This window comes from Trachypithecus francoisi, unplaced genomic scaffold (assembly GCF_009764315.1).
Source record: "Trachypithecus francoisi isolate TF-2019V2 unplaced genomic scaffold, Tfra_2.0 Lachesis_group8, whole genome shotgun sequence".
NCBI classification, from domain to species: Eukaryota; Metazoa; Chordata; class Mammalia; order Primates; family Cercopithecidae; genus Trachypithecus; species Trachypithecus francoisi.
Genome location: NW_022681473.1, coordinates 41,068,861 through 41,090,998, shown reverse-complemented (window position 1 = coordinate 41,090,998; position 22,138 = coordinate 41,068,861).

The window sequence follows — 22,138 nt, the reverse complement described above, 5'->3', positions numbered from 1 at the left end:
ACTAAAAATACAAAAAAAAAAAAAAAAAAAAGCCGGGCGTGGTGGCTGGCAACTGTAGTCCCAGCTACTTGGGAGGCTGAGGCCCGAGAACTGCATGAACCTGGGAGGTGGAGCTTGCAGTGAGTCAAGATGGCGCCACTGCACTCCAGCCTGGGAGACAGGGAGACTCCGTTTCAAAAAAAAAAAAAAAGAAAGAAAAAAGAAAACACTTTACCATATTAAATTGCTCTCTGCTCTCTGTGTTTCATAACCAAATTACTTCTTCATTTAAGATTCTTTTTTCAAAAGAAATTTACAACAAAGACTCTAATTGGCCTCCATGGATGCTGTTTTTATCGCAGGAGTATTTCAATGAGTACACAACAGAGGCTTCTATTGTTTTTTTTTAATGCTTCATTTTGTTTAGATTTTGTTTTTTTGGAGAATTTTTTGTTTGTTTTTTTCAGGGTGTTGTTTATTTCTTTGGTATAGATCAGTATAAGGGCAAGAGCCACATTTCCTGAACTTTAGATTCATCTTATTATGATTTTTTTTTTGCAAATCTTAGAGACTATTAAAGGTCTTTAATGTCATTAATGACTGTTAAGACATCACAGAAATTGAGAATTAGTGAAGAATTATTGCTTTAATTCACCTTTCAAAAAACACATGACAAGCTTTTCTCCCCGTTTTAGTTATTAGAAATACACACACACACACACACACACACACACACCATTTTGTATGCACAAACTTTACTAATAGAAAGACAAAAATATGTTGTAGAGAAATGGGTTGTTTTGTTTTGTTTTTTTGAGATAGAGTTTCAGTCTTGTTGCACAGGCTGGAGTGCAATGACACAATCTCAGCTCACCGCAACCTCCGCCTCCCGAGTTCAAGCAATTCTCCTGCCTCAGCCTCCCGAGTAGCTGGGATTACAGGCATGCGCCACCACGCCCGGCTAATTTTGTATTTTTAATAGTGACAGGATTTCCCCATGTTGGTCAGGCTGGTCTCAAACTCCCAACCTCAGATGATCCGCCCACCTCGGCCTCCCAAAGTGTTGAGATTACAGGCTGAGCCACCACGCCCGGCCGGGAATGGGTTCTTCAGCAAAATATAATGTGGATCACTTGCACTTGTAATTCAAAGACATGTCACATATTAAATATTGTGCAATTCACTTTTGGACAAGTATTGAATTCACTCTTATACTCACATAATGCCAGAAGTAATTTATATCATTATATACTAAAATACATAATGAGTCCAACATGTTCTTGTTTACTGAGGCAAAACTTCCACCGAAGTCTTGGGGCTCTTCGGAAGTTATTGCAAATTTACCAGTAACAGTGTATGGTGAAATTAGGCTCCCTAAGCAAAATGTGTTAATAATCATGACAAATGAGTTGAAATCATAATTTATTTATTTAAGTTAACATTATTTTGTGTAAAAGCAAAATGAATTTGTTTATGTATACCTTCAAGGAAAATAATTAATATACAACTATTGTGTGCATTTAGCATAAACATTTTCATTCAATCTTTTAAATAACCGTAGGTATTGTTAGAAGCAGCTCACTAAATGACTTGACTAAGATCAAATAATGAGTAACTTACAGAATCACAGAATTGTGATTTTTTTTTTCTTAAATTGTTTTTTAGAGACAAGCAATCTGCTTGTCTCTTGCTTTTTAGAGACAAACAGAGAAACAATACTTTTCTGTCACCTAGGCTGGAGTTCAGTGGCAGGATCATAGCTCAGTGCAGCCTTAAACTCCTGGGCTCAAGCAATCTTCTTGTCTCATTCTACCTGAGTAGCTGTAATTATTATGACTATATATGATATTTCTATGTTATTCTCTAAGCACTGTCTTCCTTATGTATATTAATATATTATATTCAGAATTTTTATATTCAGAGGCAAAAAAATGGAGTAAATAATTTTTAAAATGTATTTAGAGATGTCTTGCCATGTTGCCCAGGATGGGCTGTGTAGAATTGTGATTTTTAACTTAGAATCTTCTTTTTCAAATTTCTAGATTTATTTACTCTATTTGTGTCTCTGAATATAACATAATGTTATATGTATATAAAGAAGAAAGTGCTTAGAGAATAACACTGAAAAAAATTACAGTCCATCATAATTACAAATACATAAACAGATTCTCACACTTTTAAATGAATCAAGTTGTCTTATTTTCTCCTGATCTGCATGCTCTTATTTGTAGACTACTGGTCTGAGTCTTTCTTCCTGGGAAAATATTACCTTAATCATATAGAAACCCTGCTAGGTGGCCAATCTTGTTATATACATTTTCTCCTCTGTTTCCATGGGAATCTCACTTGTCTCTCTCCAGAAATCCCCAAACAGTGTTAGAAGCCAATTGAGTTCCTATCCAACTTTGATTATTCCTCCTGAGAGAGTCTGAACTAACTCTTACTTTGCTTTGAATCCCACATCTAGCCTTTGGCAAGATCGTGTTTGTGAGAGTAGATTTATTTCTTCTGCATCTTTGACTCCGCTATTTCTACGGACACTTTTCTCTCTTCATATGAACATATTCATTTTATTTTTTTCTCCAGCTTAAAATAAAAAATTATATTAACTTGTGCTTATATCTACTTCATTCACCTCAAAATCATGCTACAGAGATCAAAGATTTTTCTTCCCATATTCATATTTTTACCACACATTCAATCACCAATTTACCTTAAGTTAACTGTTACTGTTATCTTGGTTTTGAAATTTTACATCACAATTAAACTCTTAATTGTTAAATTCATTGAATGCCTAATTTTCTTGAGCTCTGATATATCTGATGCTGGTGAGCACCCTTTATTTTAGCATACTTTATGAATGTCAAACATGTTAAATTATTTTTTTTTCCTTGAAGGAAAATAACCATTTTACATGACTATGTACCAGATACACTGTTGATTATTATTTTTTTTTCCTCAGAATATCTTCTTGGCACTGGAATCATTAGTCCTTTTTTGCACTGTGGACAAATGTCTTTTTCTTGAAATCCATTTTCTCACTAGTTACCTCTTATATTTTGGTTTTGGGGTCTTAGCTTGCATCCATACTTCTTTGTATCTACCCTGTTCTCCCATCCCAACTGGACTTGGGGATTTTACATGCATCTTTTTATGGGGTTTGCTACAAATTTATTCTTTAAATACATTTACCTTGCATGATGATTGCAGCACTGCAGAATGAAATGCAATCACCAATTCTGCCCTTTTGTAATGTTCCCAAAGACGAGAGCCAGGCCTGTTTGGTTTTACAACTTTTTTTTTTTTCTTTTAAAGGTAGCTATATTGAGATATAATTCATATATCATACAATTCACCCAATTAGATTGTTCTATCCAATGGTTTTTAGAATTTTCACAGAGCCACGCAACAATCATCCCAATTGATTTTAGTACATTTTCATCATCTAAAAAGAAATTCCATAAACAGTAGTGGTCATTCTCCTTTTCTTTCAATGATAAGGAAACAACAGTCTGCACAAAACAAAAGCAGCAGCAACAACAATGACAATAGCGATGAACATGGATGATGAGCTAAGGTGAGGTATCATGGGTTTCTAAGTTCTTAAGATAGTGTGGTTCACAATTTCTTCAGATTGAGTAACTTAAGTTTACTTCTGTTCTGGCTGCTCTATGAGATGCGAATTGTATGAAGGCAACTGCAAGTTGCTTCTGCAAATCATCTCTTAAAAAGTCTTTGATTTCTGCATTGCCTGCTTTCATCAGGCAACACTTTTTTGTAGTTTGCTTTCCTGTAGGTAATGTTCATGTTTATATACAATTTTGGTGTATCTGATTCTCCATTTAAATATACAATCCAATGAGAAGTGAGAAATGATGGTAGAAGACCAAGTTTACTTTTTAATAATTTAAGATGTGCAAAGTAGCAAATACATTATCTTTAGTGCTGTTTTTTAGAGTTCAGAACTCTATGTGGATGCAGATCTGTAGTAGTCCCTTCTCACACTGTTAAAAAAACAGCCCAAGACTGGGTAACTTATAAAGAAAAGAGGATTAATTGGATAACAGTGCTGCATGGCTGGGCAAGTCTCAGGAAACTTACAATCATGGCAGAAGGAACCTCTTCAAAGGTTGGCAGGAGAGAGAATGAGTGCTGAGCAAAGGGGGAAAAGCCCCTTATAAAACCATCAGATCTCGTGAGAACTCACTCACTACCATGAGAACAGCATGATGGTAACCACCCCCCTGATTCAATTACCTCCCATGGGGTCCCTCCCAGGACATGTGGAGATTATGGGAACTACAATTCAAGATGAGATTTGTGTGGGGACACAGTCAAACCATATCAATATGTATACATGTATGGATGCAAATTCATGTGCCTATGCATTGATTGCCAGTTGTTCATGGGCAATCTTTGTTCAAATGTTATTCTTGTAAACTTCATTTTGATCACTTTTATTATCAAATTATATGTCCCTTTCTCAAATTCAGAAGTAAATCTTTATAGCTTGACTCAAAATAGTACTTTTTCTCTCCCCCACTTCTTTTCTTTCTTCTGTTCATTCACTGCCTTTTTCTCATTATGTCCCTTTTGCCCCATCCCTCTAATCCTTAAACTCCAGCAGAGAGATTCATTGGCGATTCCTCTGGTTTGATTGTTTATCAGACAGAATGAAATTAAAAAGAAATTCAGAAATTGTGGTTAGCAGGCATTATAATTTGTTAAATTTTCTATTTGTTTTTATGTATGTATATATGTATGTATAGATAGATAGATAGCTTATTTATCTGTATGCAAGAATGACTAATTAGAGTTTTGGGGCTAGTCTAGGAAGCTGGCCACTTTTTCACTGGTTCTCATGTTGGAAAAATAACTCAAACTCCCAATAACCATTAACCTTTGGAACCTTCTCCTGTGAATCAGCATACATTGTTCTTTTATATGGAAAGCAAAATTTCTTATGCTTAGGAACACTAGATTCATTTTTTAGGACTGCTCAGTGCCACATTTATTTTGTTGACTACATTCTTGCTTACCAAAACTGCTGCCTGGACTTTTATTACTCACATTAGTCTCTCCCAGTATTCAGACTGTGGTTATTTAGGGGTAATTTGGCTGGTAAGGGGCTAGAGAATGGGGAGTACTGATTAGTCAGGTCAGAAATGAAATCATAAGGGGTTGAAGTGGGTTCTTCTTGTTGTCTTCTGTTCCTAGGTGGGATTGCAAGACTGATTAAGCCAGATTCGAGGTCTGGATAGTGCCAGCTATTCCATTAGAATGCAGGATCTGAAAAATATCTCAAACACCAATCTTAGTTTTTACAACAGTGATGTCACCTCCAGAAGCAATTGAGGAGGTTGAGAATCTTGTGGACTCTGGCTACATGACTCCTAAACCAGAATTTCTAATCTTGTGTGTTAGTTGCATAAAGGCAGTGTGGTCCCCAAGAAAAAAGGGGGTTTGTTTTTAAAAAGAGCTGTTATTTTTATTTCAAAGTTAAACTATAAAGTAGATTTCAATTACAGTTAGCTCAGACTATGCCCAGGAATGAAGAAGTTTAGCTGGTTAGGTCAGATCTTTTTTTTTTTTTTTTTTTTTTTTTGAGACGGAGTCTTGCTCTGTCGCCCGGTCTGGAGTGCAGTGGCCGGATCTCGGCTCACTGCAAGCTCCGCCTCCCGGGTTTACGCCATTCTCCTGCCTCAGCCTCCCGAGTAGCTGGGACCACAGGCGCCCGCCACCTCGCCCGGCTAGTTTTTCGTATTTTTAGTAGAGACGGGGTTTCACCGTGTTAGCCAGGATGGTCTCGATCTCCTGACCTCGTGATCCGCCCGTCTCGGCCTCCCAAAGTGCTGGGATTACAGGCTTGAGCCACCGCGCCCGGCCAGGTCAGATCTTTTTCACTGTCATAATTTTCTTACTTGCAAAGGCAGCCTCAGAATATTTCACTAACAAGTCTTATTGTTATAATCTCAGTATTGGCTTTGCTTTCTTCTGAGATAGACTTAAAATGTTGTGACGATAAAAAAAGTCCAAGAAAACAGTGTTGAATGGTGCTGAATCAATTTTTTCTGACTATAGGAACATTGGAAACATTACTGCTTATATTTGGGTGATCTGCATTTTAACTAAAAATACATATTAGCATAATGTGTAATGCAAAGAAATAAAATAGAGCTTATTGGTTGTAGGAAAATAAAGAGTAATACGTTTTATATTCTATGAAACATTGCATATATGCTGATGACTAAAGATTGTTAACAATAAAGCTAGTTGTTCTTATCGTAGTGAATGTGATTTACCTCTCCGTGATAGCAGGTCATAAACTGAAACAAAAACAACTCATTATAGGTAAATAGGGTAACGTGATTGTAGCAATAAACTGGTAGTGCCTAACAAATCACCTAAACTGCATGGATTAAAGTAACATCCATGTAATTTACACCAAATTGTGTTGCTCTTCTAGGCAGTGTTCTTGGGTCACTTGTGTGGCTGTAGTAATCTACCTACTCACCACTAATCTGCTGGGCCACTTATCTCCAGCAAAGTAGTCCTAGTCATGCGTTGTCACATATTGACAGCATTGCAAGAAGGTAAACCCTAAAGTGCAAATGCCTCTGCTTATGTCTTGTTTGCTGAAGTGTCACTGGCCAAAGCAAATCATATGAGTAAGCCCAAGATCAATGAGGGTGAGGACTACGCTATGGCATGCATAGATGGAAGAATGATTTATTGGTGGCCATTATTGTGTGGGGGTCAAGGTTCTTTACCCCTTAAAGTTTAGTCGAAAAATCACTAACACTAGGTAGATTGATTAATAGGAGAAAAGGCATACAAATTAATTTAATGTATATACCTGGGAACCTGGGAGTCTTCCGAATAAATACTCATCCCCTAATAAGATACAGAAGCTTATGTACCATCTCAAGGTTATAGAAAAAAAAAGAAAAATGTTGGTGCAGAGCATGGCCAAAACCAGGTTTTGGTGATAAATTTAGTCTTAGTGGCAAGACAAGTTATGGGGAGGGAGAGGGTAAAAGGCCTGGCTATCAAAACTGGCCTTGTTATTTAGATGAAGCCTCATAGGTAGACTTCCTCAGATAGAATAGATGATCAGTGTTTCTTTTCAGATTTTTAAAGGTGTCATACTCTAAGTTAATCTTTCATAGATCGAAGAAAGTCCTAGAAAGGGAATTCCTAGAAGCCTAAATGGAAATTCTCTATAGATACAATTTTTTCCCACCTCAGTCTACTGGCCCTGTAGCAACCATTTCAAATCAAATAAATCTATTTGGCAGTAAAATTTTTGATTTCCTTCAACTGCAACACTTTGGTACAATGATTCATCTATCTATCTATATGTATCTATATGTATATCTATCTCTATATCTATCTCTCTCTATATTTCTAATATGTTCCTACCATCATCTCTGAACCCAGTAGGTAGGTAGTAAGGTGTTGATGAACACCTTGCTTATGCTAAAATCTGTAAAATATTCCTTAAAAACGTATTCTGAGACAAATATGAGTTACCAATGCTCAGAGCACAGTCTTGAGAAGACCTGAGGACATGTTCCCAGTATGGTTGGGTTGCAGCTTGGTTTTACACATTTAGAGAGTAATGCAATTCTAACAATAAACTACTGGTGCTAACTTATATTAATACATGTGACACATCAATATGTGAGATATACATTGGGTTGGTCCAGAAAGGTGGGACATCTCCAAGTAGGAGCTTTCAAGTCATATGTGGATTCAAATAGTCCTAATTCGCAATTCGTTAAAAGAGTTACATTTTGCTTAAAATTGAAACAAGAAGAATAAAATTCTTGGGGTTAAGATAGCTAGGGGGTTGTGGAAGCTAAGGTTCTTATTCTGTATATAAAGCCTCCAGGTAGCAGGCTTCAGAGAGTATAGATGGTAAATTTCTCTTATCACCTTTAAAAGGTACCATACTCTTTGTTATATCTCTCCTGAATCAAGAATGGCCTGGAAATGGGAGGAAATTTTCTCCAGGTTGTAAATTTTCACCAGAAGAGACAGTTTTTCAGGAGCATTTCAAAGTATGTCAAAGAAATACATTTGGGGGTAAAATGCTTTGACTTTCATCAGGGCCTGTTATCTGTTATGCATGTTATACTAGAATCAGGTTGGAATTTGGTATCTTCTTGCTACAAAGAGTCTGTTTTGTTTTGTCAGTCTTAAGATCTCTGTTTTAGTGTTAATACTGGTGAGATTGACCTAATTGTTCCATAGAGTTGATGTTTACGGACTTTTTTCAATAAACTAGAAATTGATCTTCCCAGTGTTAAAACTTGAGAAAGTTATATTTGTCTTATCTGAATTCCTTTCTCAGGAAACCAACCATCAGGTCTCCCAGATAGTAGCAAGGAGCTAAGACTTATCAGATTTCTGCATTTGGACAATAAGATGTCAAAGCCCTCACCTGTCATGATTACATAACAGACAAACTGTTTTCTGTTAACCAACTCCTCTTCCTCATCCCTAATTCTTGTCTTCCCATGGATGGTTACATTTCTCCCCCACCATATGCCCCTAATTTCAGCCAGTCACTTATCTCGCATCTCCTTGGCTACAGCACCCAATTAAAGCCTTATACCTTGGCAATATTCATTTTTCTCAGTGCCTGGCTTTCTGTGCAGCAAGTAGTAGGACCTAGACTGAACCACTGCTGATTTGGTAACACTGGTCAGTTTTGCCTAAACTCCAAAGATGGAGAGTATAATGAGACATGTCTGGACCTCACACTTCCTCTTAATGGACTGAACTATTTTCTTTCAGGTTTTTGGAATCCCCTTGGCTAAGTAGGGTTCCTTTCAGTTGGCTGAGGGGCTTAGAATTATATTTTCAGTTTACAAAAGGAAAACACATAGTAAACAAAAGCCACAGAGACCATAAAAACGTGATAATTATCTTCCTTTAACCTCTAGTAACCTCAGAGGAAGAATTAATCATCACCTCTCCTTTTAAACTGTATAGCTATTGGTCACCTAAGTCTTCTTGCAGAAGAACATAAAAACTTTAAAACAATGATATTACACATATAAGATAATAGATACCTCAGAAACATGTTTTTTTAGAAAAATAATGTAATCACAAACCTATAGAGTGTTTATCAATTTCAACATCTTCATTATGCATGGTAAGTGATTTCCTGCTCAGAAGTAGTTCAGGGGAGTGGAAAAAAAATGGATTTCAGGGTCAGGTAGATCCAGGTTCAAACTGAATTTAGTCTCCAAGCTACAATTATTTTTTTCACTGAGGATAATGTCACCTATTACATAATCACTTTGTAAATATCATATGCATTTTTAATGACTCAAAGTCAACTTTATTGTCTCGAGCAGAGAGATTTGTTATCACTGACCTCACAGCAGGAATTTTTCAGTTAATAATCTCAAAGCACAGTTGAATATTCTAACTTTAGGAATGCTGCAGGCAGAAAGTAGAGAAGGGGATGAATAAAGGTTCTACAGTTGGCTTATTCCCAGTTTAGCCTTGAGATGCTTACTTTTGTTTCATTGACCATTTGTTTTGCCTTGTGTGGACTGAAGGGGTAAAAGGATAGCTGGGGTCTGGAGAAGTCTGAGTTGTACTGGAGGTGAATCCTACTGAGGAAGCACATTCAGAGCATTGTTAATCTTCCTCTCTGAAGGGGAGACCCTGGGGTGATATTTTTTAAAAGAGTTAAAAACTATCTGACATGTTTGCCTCCTAAGCAAGTTTAGCACTGCTACACAAGCAGCCCAGGGAAGCTGAGAGCAGGTTTAGAAATGTGGAGATAATGAGCCTTGCTCCTTTTCTGCCATAAGAGCATCAGGGAAGCTTTTCCTCCCTTTTGCATGCTTAGAGAAAGGAATTTTATCCAGTACGCTTATTTTCTTCTTTTCTTTTCTTTTTCTTGTTTTTTTCTTTTTTCCTTTTCCTTTCTGCTTAATTCCCTGCTCCAAGTCAGCCATCCTGTAATGATTACCTATTGTTAGTAATGCCCAATGGTGCTAAGTCTTACAAGTCATGAAATTCGAATTGCTCTTTTCTGTCTTCTTTCAGACATCTTCCTATTGGAGTAATGTATTTCCATGGAATCAGACCTTGTATCTCAGCACTGCATAACCTGTGCTGTTGGTTTCAGTTAGAAAGAGTTTGATTTGTCTCATTTACACCTCATTCATTCTTTCCCAGTGGCATCTACTTTTGTCAGACACATACCTTACCTTCCAGCAGTGTCAACTTTCTTCTTTAGAGAAATCAATCACCTTTTTCAATAGGTCTAATGTGAGCCACCTCAACCCATCCGAAATTTGATTTTTCTTGGCATGTGTGTTGACTTTCTAGCTTTCCAACCAACAATTAATAGTCAATTCATTTGAAATTGGACCCAACATTCCCTCATCATCACCTCACCTCCACACCAAGAATGGTATCCTAACGTCTTGATCTAAACTGACAGTACCATTTCAAAGTCATGTCTGACTCCATTTTCACTTGTGCCTTTTATAGCCATACTTGTCAAGTACTGGTGATTCTACCTCTTTAATATTTTACTTATCTTCCTGTGTTTCTTTCTTCTCTCTATCCGCTAATTTTTCTTTAAAAAAAAAATGTCAAAACTTTTCTCTTGTGATTTCTTTAATTGCTTTTCATTCCTCTTCCCTTTCAATCCATCTTACACCTAAGTGCCAAACTCATCTCTCTGAAGCTTAGTCTTGCTCACGTCCCTTCATTTGCTTTCTCTTGCTGATAGGAAAAAGAAAACAAACAAACGAAAAATGTTCCAAAGGCCTGAATCTAAATCCTAACAACCATATTATATTAATATTTCTGGAGCTCTTAAGGGCTTATGTTTTCTTATTCACTCTTATTCTATTGTCCCTATTCTCTTTTCTCAGCCCCAGGTTAACTCAAAGCAAACACAGTCACTTTTCCCTTAACCACATTCACCCAAAAGTGCCAACTCCATGAAGCACTATATATTAATAAAATTTGCTAAGGATTATTTAAGCAACAGATAGTGGTATACTTAATAATAATTTATATTAAAGTACATTAGCATATTTGCATCTATGCTGGACAATAGAAATGACTTACTGTGCACTTTTGTTCCTAGCAGCCTGACCCTGTGCTGCATTTCTGAGGCCCTTTCTAAATTAACAACTCTTTTCTGTAAACCTTACCCGTCTTAAATCATCAAATTTCTCATATTTTCTTCCAAGTCAAATTTAGCCTTCACAGACTGATACTTACAGGGCCAGTGAAAATGGTAGACAGATACCCATGACCTTCAGAATATAATTCAAGTTTTTTCTCCTTTATAATTCAGCACATACATACTTATCAATTCTTTCTATCCCTCACACCTTCCCCACACATGTCCTTTCTCCAATCAATATTTTAAAAGTTGCAATTTTTGCAAAGCACCATGCTTTCTTACCTCAGTACTTTTATACTTGCTGTGACTTCTATTTATAGCATGGGTATAGAGGTTACCCTCTCTCATATTGTAACTTGTTCAGTCCTCATCTTCTAGAAGACTTTCCTGATCACTTACCCATTCTGATTCTGTTTCGCTGTTCACCTTCTCTGTACCATGCAATTGAAACTGCTGTTGCAAAATTTATAACAGTGAGAAAATTATGACAGTGAAGAGATCTAACAAACTGTACCTTGCCTTCAACTTCTTAACTGCCCTTGGTCATTCCTGGGCATGGGCCAAGCTAACTTTGAGAGAAATTTGGCTTACAGTTTAAGTGATAATAGTCATTCTCAAAACTAAACCACCTTTATAAAACTAATAAAAGACACAAGGTTAAAATTACCAGAGAGGTCTGAATTCTCCTAAGATGTAGGCATAGTTAAGTGGTTACCAGTCATTCTTTCAGAGGTCACAAGATTTGTAACTTTCTCAATTACTCCTGTAAACAATATGACTATTGTACACACTAAAATTGGTCTTTTGAGATATCTATTCACACTTTTGCATTTTTGACAGCTGGATGACTTCATCTGGACTCGAGACTCAAGACTCAACAGGTCCTGGGGCCCCCATCCAGCAGCGGACTCAGTGCAAAAAGATCATTTTCTACACCCTTATTATTGCATCCCCAATTAATCAGCAGCACCTCTTCCCTGGCCCTCTGCCCACCAAACTATCCTTGAAAAATTCTGGCCTCTGAATTTTCAGAGATGTTAATGTGAGTGAAAATAATACTCCAGACTCCTGTTCAGCCATCTCAACGTGTATTAAAGTCTTTATTACTATCCTTCTGTCTTGATAAATTGGCTCTATCTAGGCAGCTGGCAAAATGAAGCAATCAGGCAGTTTTACATTGATCCTGATAAAAGTCTTTTTGCCTGTATTCTGATAAATAGTTTATACTGTGTTTGTTCTTGAGAGCTGAAACTATTTTTTTTTTTATTGAGGTGAATCCTCAGCTTTTATTACCATGATAGTACCCTATAGAAAATAGATGATCAATAAATGTTTCTGAATAAATGAATAACCTATACATACCATCTTACATACTTTAAATCATCTTTAGTTTACTTATAATTCCTAATACAATGGAAAGTTTATATATATAGTTGTTATGCTATATTGTTCAGGGAATCATGACATGATAAAAGTTTGTACATATTCTGTACAGATGCAATTAAAAATGCTTTTCGGCCGGGCGCGGTGGCTCACGCCTGTAATCCCAGCACTTTGGGAGGCCGAGGCGGGCGGATCACAAGGTCAGGAGATCGAGACCATGGTGAAACCCCGTCTCTACTAAAAATACAAAAAAAGTAGCCGGGTGCGGTTGCGGGCGCCTGTAGTCCCAGCTACTCAGGAGGCTGAGGCAGGAGAATGGCGTGAACCCGGGAGGCGGAGCTTGCAGTGAGCCGAGATCCGGCCACAGCACTCCAGCCTGGGCGGCAGAGCGAGACTCCGCCTCAAAAAAAAAAAAAAAAAAAAAATGCTTTTCATCAGCAGTTGGTTGAATCCATGGATGCAGAAACCCTGGATACAGTGAAGGCTGACTACTGAGACTGGCAAACATCCTCTTATCCCTTTGTTTCACTATGCAATAAGGGTGAGTGAATCGTTGTCTTACAACACATTGGTAGGCAAGTTTTTAGCAATATTTGGAAAGGAAAACTACTATTTGCAAAGTGAAAATTCACCGAGTTGATTTTTTTTTTTTTTGGTCATTTAAATATTTCAGTTTTTAATTTCCTTTCACTAAACCATATTCTCTGTTTAACTGTGGTATCGTTTAGTTTTTGGAACAGTTGCTTCCTAGACAGTTGTCTAAACAAAAGTGATTCAAAGGCAGATTCGGAATGTTCCCAAGTTAGTTATTGGATGTACTTGAAGAGGAGTTTCAGTATGTTCTGTGAAGTCCCGTTTTCCTTTGTAAGGTTAAGCATCACAGCTTTTCAAAATCATTCCCTCACTCTATTTCTGTCCAAAATATATTTGGATTTTTCTCCCATTGAATTCATTCTATGTGGCCCATCCAAATAGTCTCTTATCTGGTATCGGTAGAAAACAATCCAACACTTCTTAGGAGTTTGACTTCCCAAATATTAGCTTCTAACTCTTTGCAGTTATATGGTCTCATGCCTTTCAGCATAGTGACATCCAATATTCTGCTACTTTTATAGAATGTCCACTTCTGTGGACATTTAAATATTTCCAAGTTCTTTGGACATTTAAAAATGCATCCTAACGTATCTGGGTCTCAAACTCCTTATCTCATAATTGGAAACCTTGAAGTTTTTATGCTAAAGGCTCTCCTTTCTTCAGTCCTCCTCAGAGATGCAGAGAAATTTGACATGGGGATCCATATTTGGAATTTTATTACCATTTGTATGGCCAAAGGATTAATTGTGTTGTGCCTAAACACTGGCTTATAACGAAGGTTTCATATGTCTGATTTAAATAAATGAGAAAGGGAAAATAGAAACTATGTACCCCAGAGTTTCCCATTAAACTACTTTGATCAATTTAATGAGTTATCTTCCCTTTTGGGAGAATTACTTTTCCAAAGTTCTTTGTGTTAAAATATCCTTTGTCCTCTGAAATAGTGGTGACAGAAGATGGGTGTTAATTACTTTTAAATGTTCTTGCTTGGAAAAATCAAAAGTTAGGAAACATATGTTGCCTCTAAAGACATATTTGGAAGATATATACTTGTCTGTGATATTCAAAAGATTAAGAATTACTATCAAAGTCAGTAGTAAATCTCATAATCAAGCAAGCTACTATATTTTGGACACTCTCTAGCACTTTGTACACATGAACTCTTCTAATCCTCACAGTATCTTTGTGAGGCACTATTTTTAGGTTCATTGTACAGATTTAAAAACTAAAAAACTGAGGCCCAGAGTTTTATAACTTTCTTAAGGTCACAGGGACAATAAATGCTAGAGGTAGGTTTGGGACTGAAGTGGTTTGTCTGGAATTTGTGCTCCTAAACCTCTATGGTAAATCAGTATACTCTTTATTCTCTAATATCCCACTGTGTCCCTGGTTATCCAATCAGCTGATTCTGTTGATTTACTACACTGGCTCTGTAACTCACAAATGTGATGGGATTGCTCTAGTGCAAGCATATATTGTTTATGTATAAGTAATCTACACAATTTCTCTGAGGTTGATTTTACTGTGAAACACATAAACTAAAAATATAAATGGCAATGCCCAAAAGAGGTATGAAGACATAAGGATATCTGAAGCTTTTAGGATAAACTATAATGCATAGAATTTGCTCTATAAATGGGCTTATAAAAGCCATCACTTTTCAATTTCTCTGTCTAATGTTCTGTACTTTGTTGCCTTGTGATAGGTTCCTGCTTCTTGGCTATTCCTTCAATCTCTATCACATCCTATTTACCAATCAATGCCTTTCACTCTCAGGAGTTGTTCACATGTTAAGTACAGCTCCTCCCCTCCACCCTACTCCCACATTATTTGAACCAAAAATAGATTAAGATAACAGCAACAATGGCAACAATAATAGTTAACATTTGTTGAACATCTGCGGCACATACTCTGCTGAACATTTTATATATTCATATAATCTAATGTAATCCTCACAACCAATTCATCATTACAATCCCCAATTTAGCAACAAGGAAAACAGGCATATAGAAGTTTGTAACTGGTTCACTGTCATTTAGTTAATAAATTATTTAATGTGGATTTAAAGTCAGGCAGTACAAATTTACAAATACTTTGTTCTATAAGAATGTCTAAAATGTTGTTTGCCTAGTCTTTGATCTTACAGTTTTAATAATGAGACTCTTGAGACTTAACATCTGCTAGCTAGTGCTAGGATTCTGGTTGCATTTTGCATTTATATTTCTGAAGACTAGAATCTTGTTTGTGGTTCCTCAATTGTCTACTGACAAATTTGTCCTAGCATTGGCTGTAGCATGTGATATGGGCTCGCTCTGTGTCAGCAATAATGTTTGAAATGTACAGAAAGAGAACCTGATACATGGAAAAATCCCATAAGCATCCAGAGTGTATTATATGGTTTGGCTTTGTCCCAACCCAAATCTCATCTTGAACTGTAGTTCCCATGATCCTCATGTGTCATGGAAGGGAAAAGGTGAAGATAACTGAATCATGGACATGTTTTTCCCTGTCCTGTTCTTGTGATAGCGAGTTTGTTCTCATGAGATCCGATGGTTTTATAAGAGGCTTTCCCCTTCACTGAGCACTCATTCTCTTACCTGTTGCCCCGTGAAGGGTGCCTTCCGCCATGATATTAAACTTGCTGAAGCCTCCCCAGACATGCAAAACTGTGAATCAATTAAACACCTTTTCTTTATAAAGTACCCAGTCTCAGGTATTCCTTAATACCAGCATGAGAACAGACTAATACAGTGTACCCCAAGCAGAGGATTCAATTCACACAGTAGTCCAGTCACCATCAAAGTTCACTTTTGCTAGGAATGTACCTAATGGTAAAGTATATATATATCTACAAACATATTACATCTTTATTTTGATGGAAATAACCAGAAATCCAGAAATAATCAGAATTTAATGTTCATACACACATGTGTATGTTGAAATATTCCATACAATCAGGAATTAATCAGAATTTCTATGTTCCTTGCAACACACAGAATGCACATCTGTGTATTAAGTCTTATTTTATACATGCCAACAAACTGGGATCATATCTTACACTATCTGACATTTCTTGTCCTGATGAAGTTGAGTGGTTCTAGATAAAAATCAGGTAAAAGTCATGGCAGAGTTAAATGAACTAAAATTAAGTGAAGTGTTTTAGGAAAAAGCTCCTATTTGTATAGTTTTTCATGAGTCAATAGGAATAGTATAAGAGTTATAGCAGATAACTGAATAAAATATTAGGCTGGGGTTTTGTTGAATATTGTGATAGTTTTATCATTTCTCATCATTTTAAAATTAGTATTTTTAAAATTTTTACATAATTATTCTTAAATCTTAGCTTGCATCTCTTATCTTCTTTAAAAAGGGAATGAGATGTTGCAAAAAGCTTTAGGTTTATAAACATGTATCTTCTCCCAAAAGCAAAAGACTGAAAGATAAAGTATATAAATCCCTCCCCTTGAGCAATGGCATAGAATGAGAAAGTGCCTTGTTTTGATGGAAACTTGAGGAATAAGTTAAGCCTTTTCAGATAAAAGGGGACAGATTTCAGTTATACAGGTGAAAAATTTGGAAATGGTGAATGCAAACTTATGCACATGTACCCTAGAACTTAAAGTATAATAAAAAAAAAAAAGAAAGAAAAAAAAGGAAAAGAAAATTGTTCTAATTTTGGTGCTTTTAGAACTACAGAAAATATTTCCCAGTGTTGGTCTTAAAGGAGCATATAACTTGTTATCAGTGGCATGGAATTTTCCATGAACCAATATAACTCAATGAAATTCAGCTAGAAAAATAAAGTCTTCTTTTCATTATAATTGTATTGTCTCCCTAAGGATCATAACTTTGTAATGTGGTGCACACTAGTAGGTGTTGGGGATTGAGAATTAAAAGGCTAATTTTCTTAGTTCATTATAGAAGAAAAATTATGATACTAATTATAAAATGATTATATACAGGAAAAAAATAACTTAAACAATATGCTGTACCTTCTAAAAATGTCATGACATTGTTTTAATCATGTAATTTTAAAATAATCTATAGCCATATACACATATTTTAGAAGCCTTTTCTTTTCAATTGTTGCCCTTGTATTTACTTGCATCCAAACACTTGTTAAACAGCTTCTTTTTGAATTGAAAACTCTCAGGACAATCCAATGTTCTTGCAAAAATTAGGATTTTTATAGTGAAGCTATACTTTTTAAAGTTACGTTGTTGCACAAGCCACCAAAATGGCTGCATCTCATTAAGGTTCTCAAGCACAACCCTTTTGTCATCTTGACTATTCCATAATACTATGTATTGGCCTTGCCCATGAAAATGAAACAAAGCAACACAAACAGAAATTTGATTTATAATGGTTGCACCATTACTTATACAACTAAAAACAATGGGAACATCTTGATGTTAGAGCCTTTATCTCTACAATATATTTCACTGCATGGTGTGATAATTATTTCATATTTTATCTTATAGCCTATAATCCTTCCTTTGAACGAAAGAAAGTCAAATTTCATATTAGACTTACATTTACATTTTTAATTAATCTTGAGTTAATTCTTGTATATAGTGAGATATAGGGGTACAGTTTTATTCTCCTGCATATGGCAAGCCAATTTTCCTCACACCATTTATTGAATAGGGTGTCCTTTCCCCAGTGTGTATTTCCATTGACTGTGTCAAAGATCAGTTGATTGTAAGTATATCGCTTTATTTCTGGGTTCTCTATTCTGTAACATTGATCTATATGTCTATTTTTATTTTAATACCTTACTGTTTTGGTTACTTAGCCTTATAATATAATTTGAAGTCAGGTAATATGATGCCTCCTGCTCTTTGCTTATTTATATTATATTTTGACTCTACTAGAACAAAGCAGAGACATAAGAAACATTTACATTTGAATTAAAATTTTGGCAAAAAAATAGATATACACAAATAAATATAAATTATTGAAATGAAAAAGTAATACAGATGGCCAATAAGTATATGAAATTAGTTTACCCTCACTGATTATTACAGAAATGTGAAAGTTGAGACCAACCTGGGAAACATAGTGAAACCTCATCTCTACAAAAAATTAGCCAGTTATGTTGGCATGTGCCTGTAGTCCCAGCTACTTGGGAGGCTGAGTTGAAAGGATCACTTGAGCCTGGGAGGTAGAGGCTACATTGAGTCATGATTATGATACTGCACTCCTGCCTGGGTGACAGAGCAAGACTGTGTCTCAAAAACAAATACAAAACAAAACCCTTTAATTATGTATGCTTCTAAATAATCAGATTGGCAAAATTCAAGAGAACTGGAGCCAGCTGTCATTAAGATGAGGGGGAACGGTACTTTTAAACACTATTGATTTGCTGGGACTATAACTCAAAATTTAGAGAGAGTAATTAAGCTGTATATATAAAATTATACATAAGTACACTCATATCACAGCAATTCTATGTGTAGTGAACTATTCTGACATAGCAACTACAGTGTATTATTCTGTTCTCACACTGCTATGAAGAAATATTCAAGACTAGGTAACGTATAAAAGAAAGAGATTTAATTGACTCACAGTTTTGCAGGGCTGCGGAGGTCTCAGGAAACTTACAATCATGGTGGAGGGGGAAGCAAACACATCTATCTTCACAAGGTGGCAGGAGAGAAGAATGAAAGAGTGGAGTGGAGGAAAAAACCCTCACAAAACCATCAAATCTCGTGAGAACTCATTCATGATCATAGGAACAGCATGGGGGAACAACAACCATGATTCAGCCACCTCCAACACAGTCCAGTATAATTTTATCTGAATTAAAAACCTTGCAAATTATCACTATAGATTCAGCAAATGTCAGGTTTTTAATATCTTCCTTGTGTGGAGGAAAGACAGTAGTGATTACTTTAAAACCTTATGTTTGTTTTAATAAATTATCTTCTTTCTAAATTTCTGTGGTTAAAGTGGATTGTACTTGCCACTAAAATACAATACAATAGGCAATGGAAGAAAAGACTAAGGAGAAAAAAGTCAAGAAGATTTGTGGAGGAGGCTTTCAGTCATATTTTGTTTTCCCTAACAGTTCTCCAAATCCTACTCTTTATAGCTCAACATTTTTATAACTATTCTTTTGGAGAAGACAAATCTTATCTGCATCTGAAGACTAATGAACTAGTTTATAAAATTTTGGAAATCGAGGGCTAGCTAGAGTGTTCTCTGAAGTTATGAGGCTAAACAATTTTGAAGCTCCTGGTTTCAGTGCCTGCTGAAAGTAGGCCTTTCAACATAGATTCACTGTAGCAAGTACTAAAAAACAACTGTGCCTCTTTGAAAGCATATGAAGGGAATAATCTAGTGACAAAGAAATTCTATGTGAATTGATCATGCTTCAAAATAATCAATTGGAAACTGATACTTAACAATAACTAAAATATTGCAAATAGTTTGGAAACTGATACTAAACAATTAAAATTAAAATGTTGAAAGTAAATTAGAAACCGATACTCATTACAACTAAAATCTTGAAAATGCAGTGATTAGAATATTGCCAACTGCAAAAACTGCTCTTCTTGATTAATACATGCTTGCTATTCCCCCATCTGCAATGTTAAAAAATGATGCTACATTTTCAAGCTTGGCTATTAATGTAATCAGTGAAAATGTTAATTCAATAACTCATAATCATGATATATGCATGAACGAGTATTCTAAATGAATATGACATAGGCAACTAGGAATATAACAAACTTGCTAGTTGAAATTATGATTTTTAACTGAAATATGTGTTCACAATGCCTCACAAATAAAAGTGTTCTGAAGCTTCGAATTTTAGAAAGTGCTGAGTTACAGCTAAACTAGTGCCTGTAATCCTCAGGATGAGACTACCTCCTGGAGCAATGGAGAATTTTTCCTTGTGAGTTGTGTGGTAAATTGTACTTGGCACTCCCTTTCCAGATGAGTGACAAAATAGACATATTTTGAGGGCTCCAGCATTTTAACAGTTTATGCCTCTGTTATGTACAATGCTTTTGTTAAAATAATATGATGGTTATAAGAACGATGATACTCCCTTTGAAAATTACTACATGTTTGAGAACAAATAAAGAGTTGAAAGAACATATACTGAGTGTCAAATGATTTTCACATATATCATATCTCTAACAGAAATATTATTGGCTTGAGTATCCCTAAGAGTTCCAATTTTTTTTTTTTTGAAATCAATTAAAAATTATCTTGATCCCCAACCAGATGTCATATGCAAATGGAAATTCAGAATTCTCTAATCAATATCATTTAACATTTTCTAGAATCTTTCTTTTTCTCCTAAGAAACTCTTGTTAAAATATCTTACTTCCACTTATGCTTCTTTGCTCTTTTCTGTGTAACCTTATTTATTATCTAATCTATATAAACCCCTCAATGAAGCTTTTGCTTTCCCTTAGTGGTTTTCCATATTCTATATATATAGAATATATTGCTTTTTTGGTAATTGAAATTGATTTTATACAATTAATTTCAATACAAATAAAACATGTTTGTTTTGGCCGGGCGCGGTGGCTCAAGCCTGTAATCCCAGCACTTTGGGAGGCCGAGACGGGTGGATCACGAGGTCAGGAGATCGAGACCATACTGGCTAACACGGTGAAACCCCGTCTCTACTAAAAATACAAAAAACTAGCCGGGCGAGGTGGCGGGCGCCTGTAGTCCCAGCGACTCGGGAGGCTGAGGCAGGAGAATGGCGTGAACCCGGGAGGTGGAGCTTGCAGTGAGCTGAGATCCGGCCACTGCACTCCAGCCCGGGCGACAGAGCGAGACTCCGCCTCAAAAAAAAAAAAAAAAAAAAAAGTTTGTTTTTAAAAAGAGGCAAAATATTTCAGAAAGGCTTTCTGCAGCACAGAAGATAATACACTTAATTACCAAAAAAAAAAAAAAAAAAAAAAATGACCCTATTGATACCTAATCAATGTGTAACCTTCTGATTAACTTTGTATGTCCATATAAAAATATATTTTACAAGTAAAGACGGTATCCATTGCTTCTCACCCTGTTAGACACATGAAATGAATCTTTTTCTTCATGTATCTGACTGAGGAAGCTGCATTGATTTGGCGATCCTGGTATGCTGTGTTGTTTCAGACTGTCATTCTGTACTTTGTATCCAGCTCAGAAAAGATTCTTCAATGAGAAAATGGAAAAGCTATATGGCCTGCATGATCCCACAGCTTATACATTTAGAAATATCCAAAGGCACGTTTATAGTAGTGAAACTATCACTTTTCATTTATATAAATTCTTTCATTTCAGGAGCTCACAGTGGTTCAGAAATGCTATTCCACTGATCCTCACAGTCATTCTTAGAGACACTGACAGGCACTTATTAAAATAGGAAGTGGATCCAGTTCTAACAAATGATGATCATGGTTAACTTCGGGGCAAAAGAAAATGGTCTTGCCAGAGAAATAAATGTATGTGCCTTCCTAAGGTAGGAACATTTAACTAGAGGATGAGCCCCTGGCACATGGTTACTGCAGTGTCTCACATTCTAAGGATATGATTAACCCAGCGGCTGAAATAAGCCAGACACCACAGCATCTGTTTAACTCACTACCTCCTCCGGGAAACTCAATTTTTGCTGTACATAAATGTGACGAAAATTCTCCCAGAAGTTTCCTCTTTCCCCTCTGTGACTGATGCCAACAAATGAAGATATGTCTAAATACACAAATAACATACATATGTAAATAAAAGCTGTGGCTACTTGCACACCTCTAGCAGTATAGTTATTAGGAGAGTCACCTTATTTATTTTTTGAAACACATCTAGCAAGACTCCAAATGACTCTGATTAGGGCAGGGGTTTGCAGTTGTTATTTTAGTTTAAAAGAAGTCTACAGTGTGCTACTGGGTGCCCACATAGGTTACCAGGGACCCACAAAAAGGTTTCAAGGGGGGACCAGTACTTCCTGTCCCTTTTTGGGGGTAAAATTTTGGATGTGCATGAATGCAGTTTTTCTTCTGTGTTGGC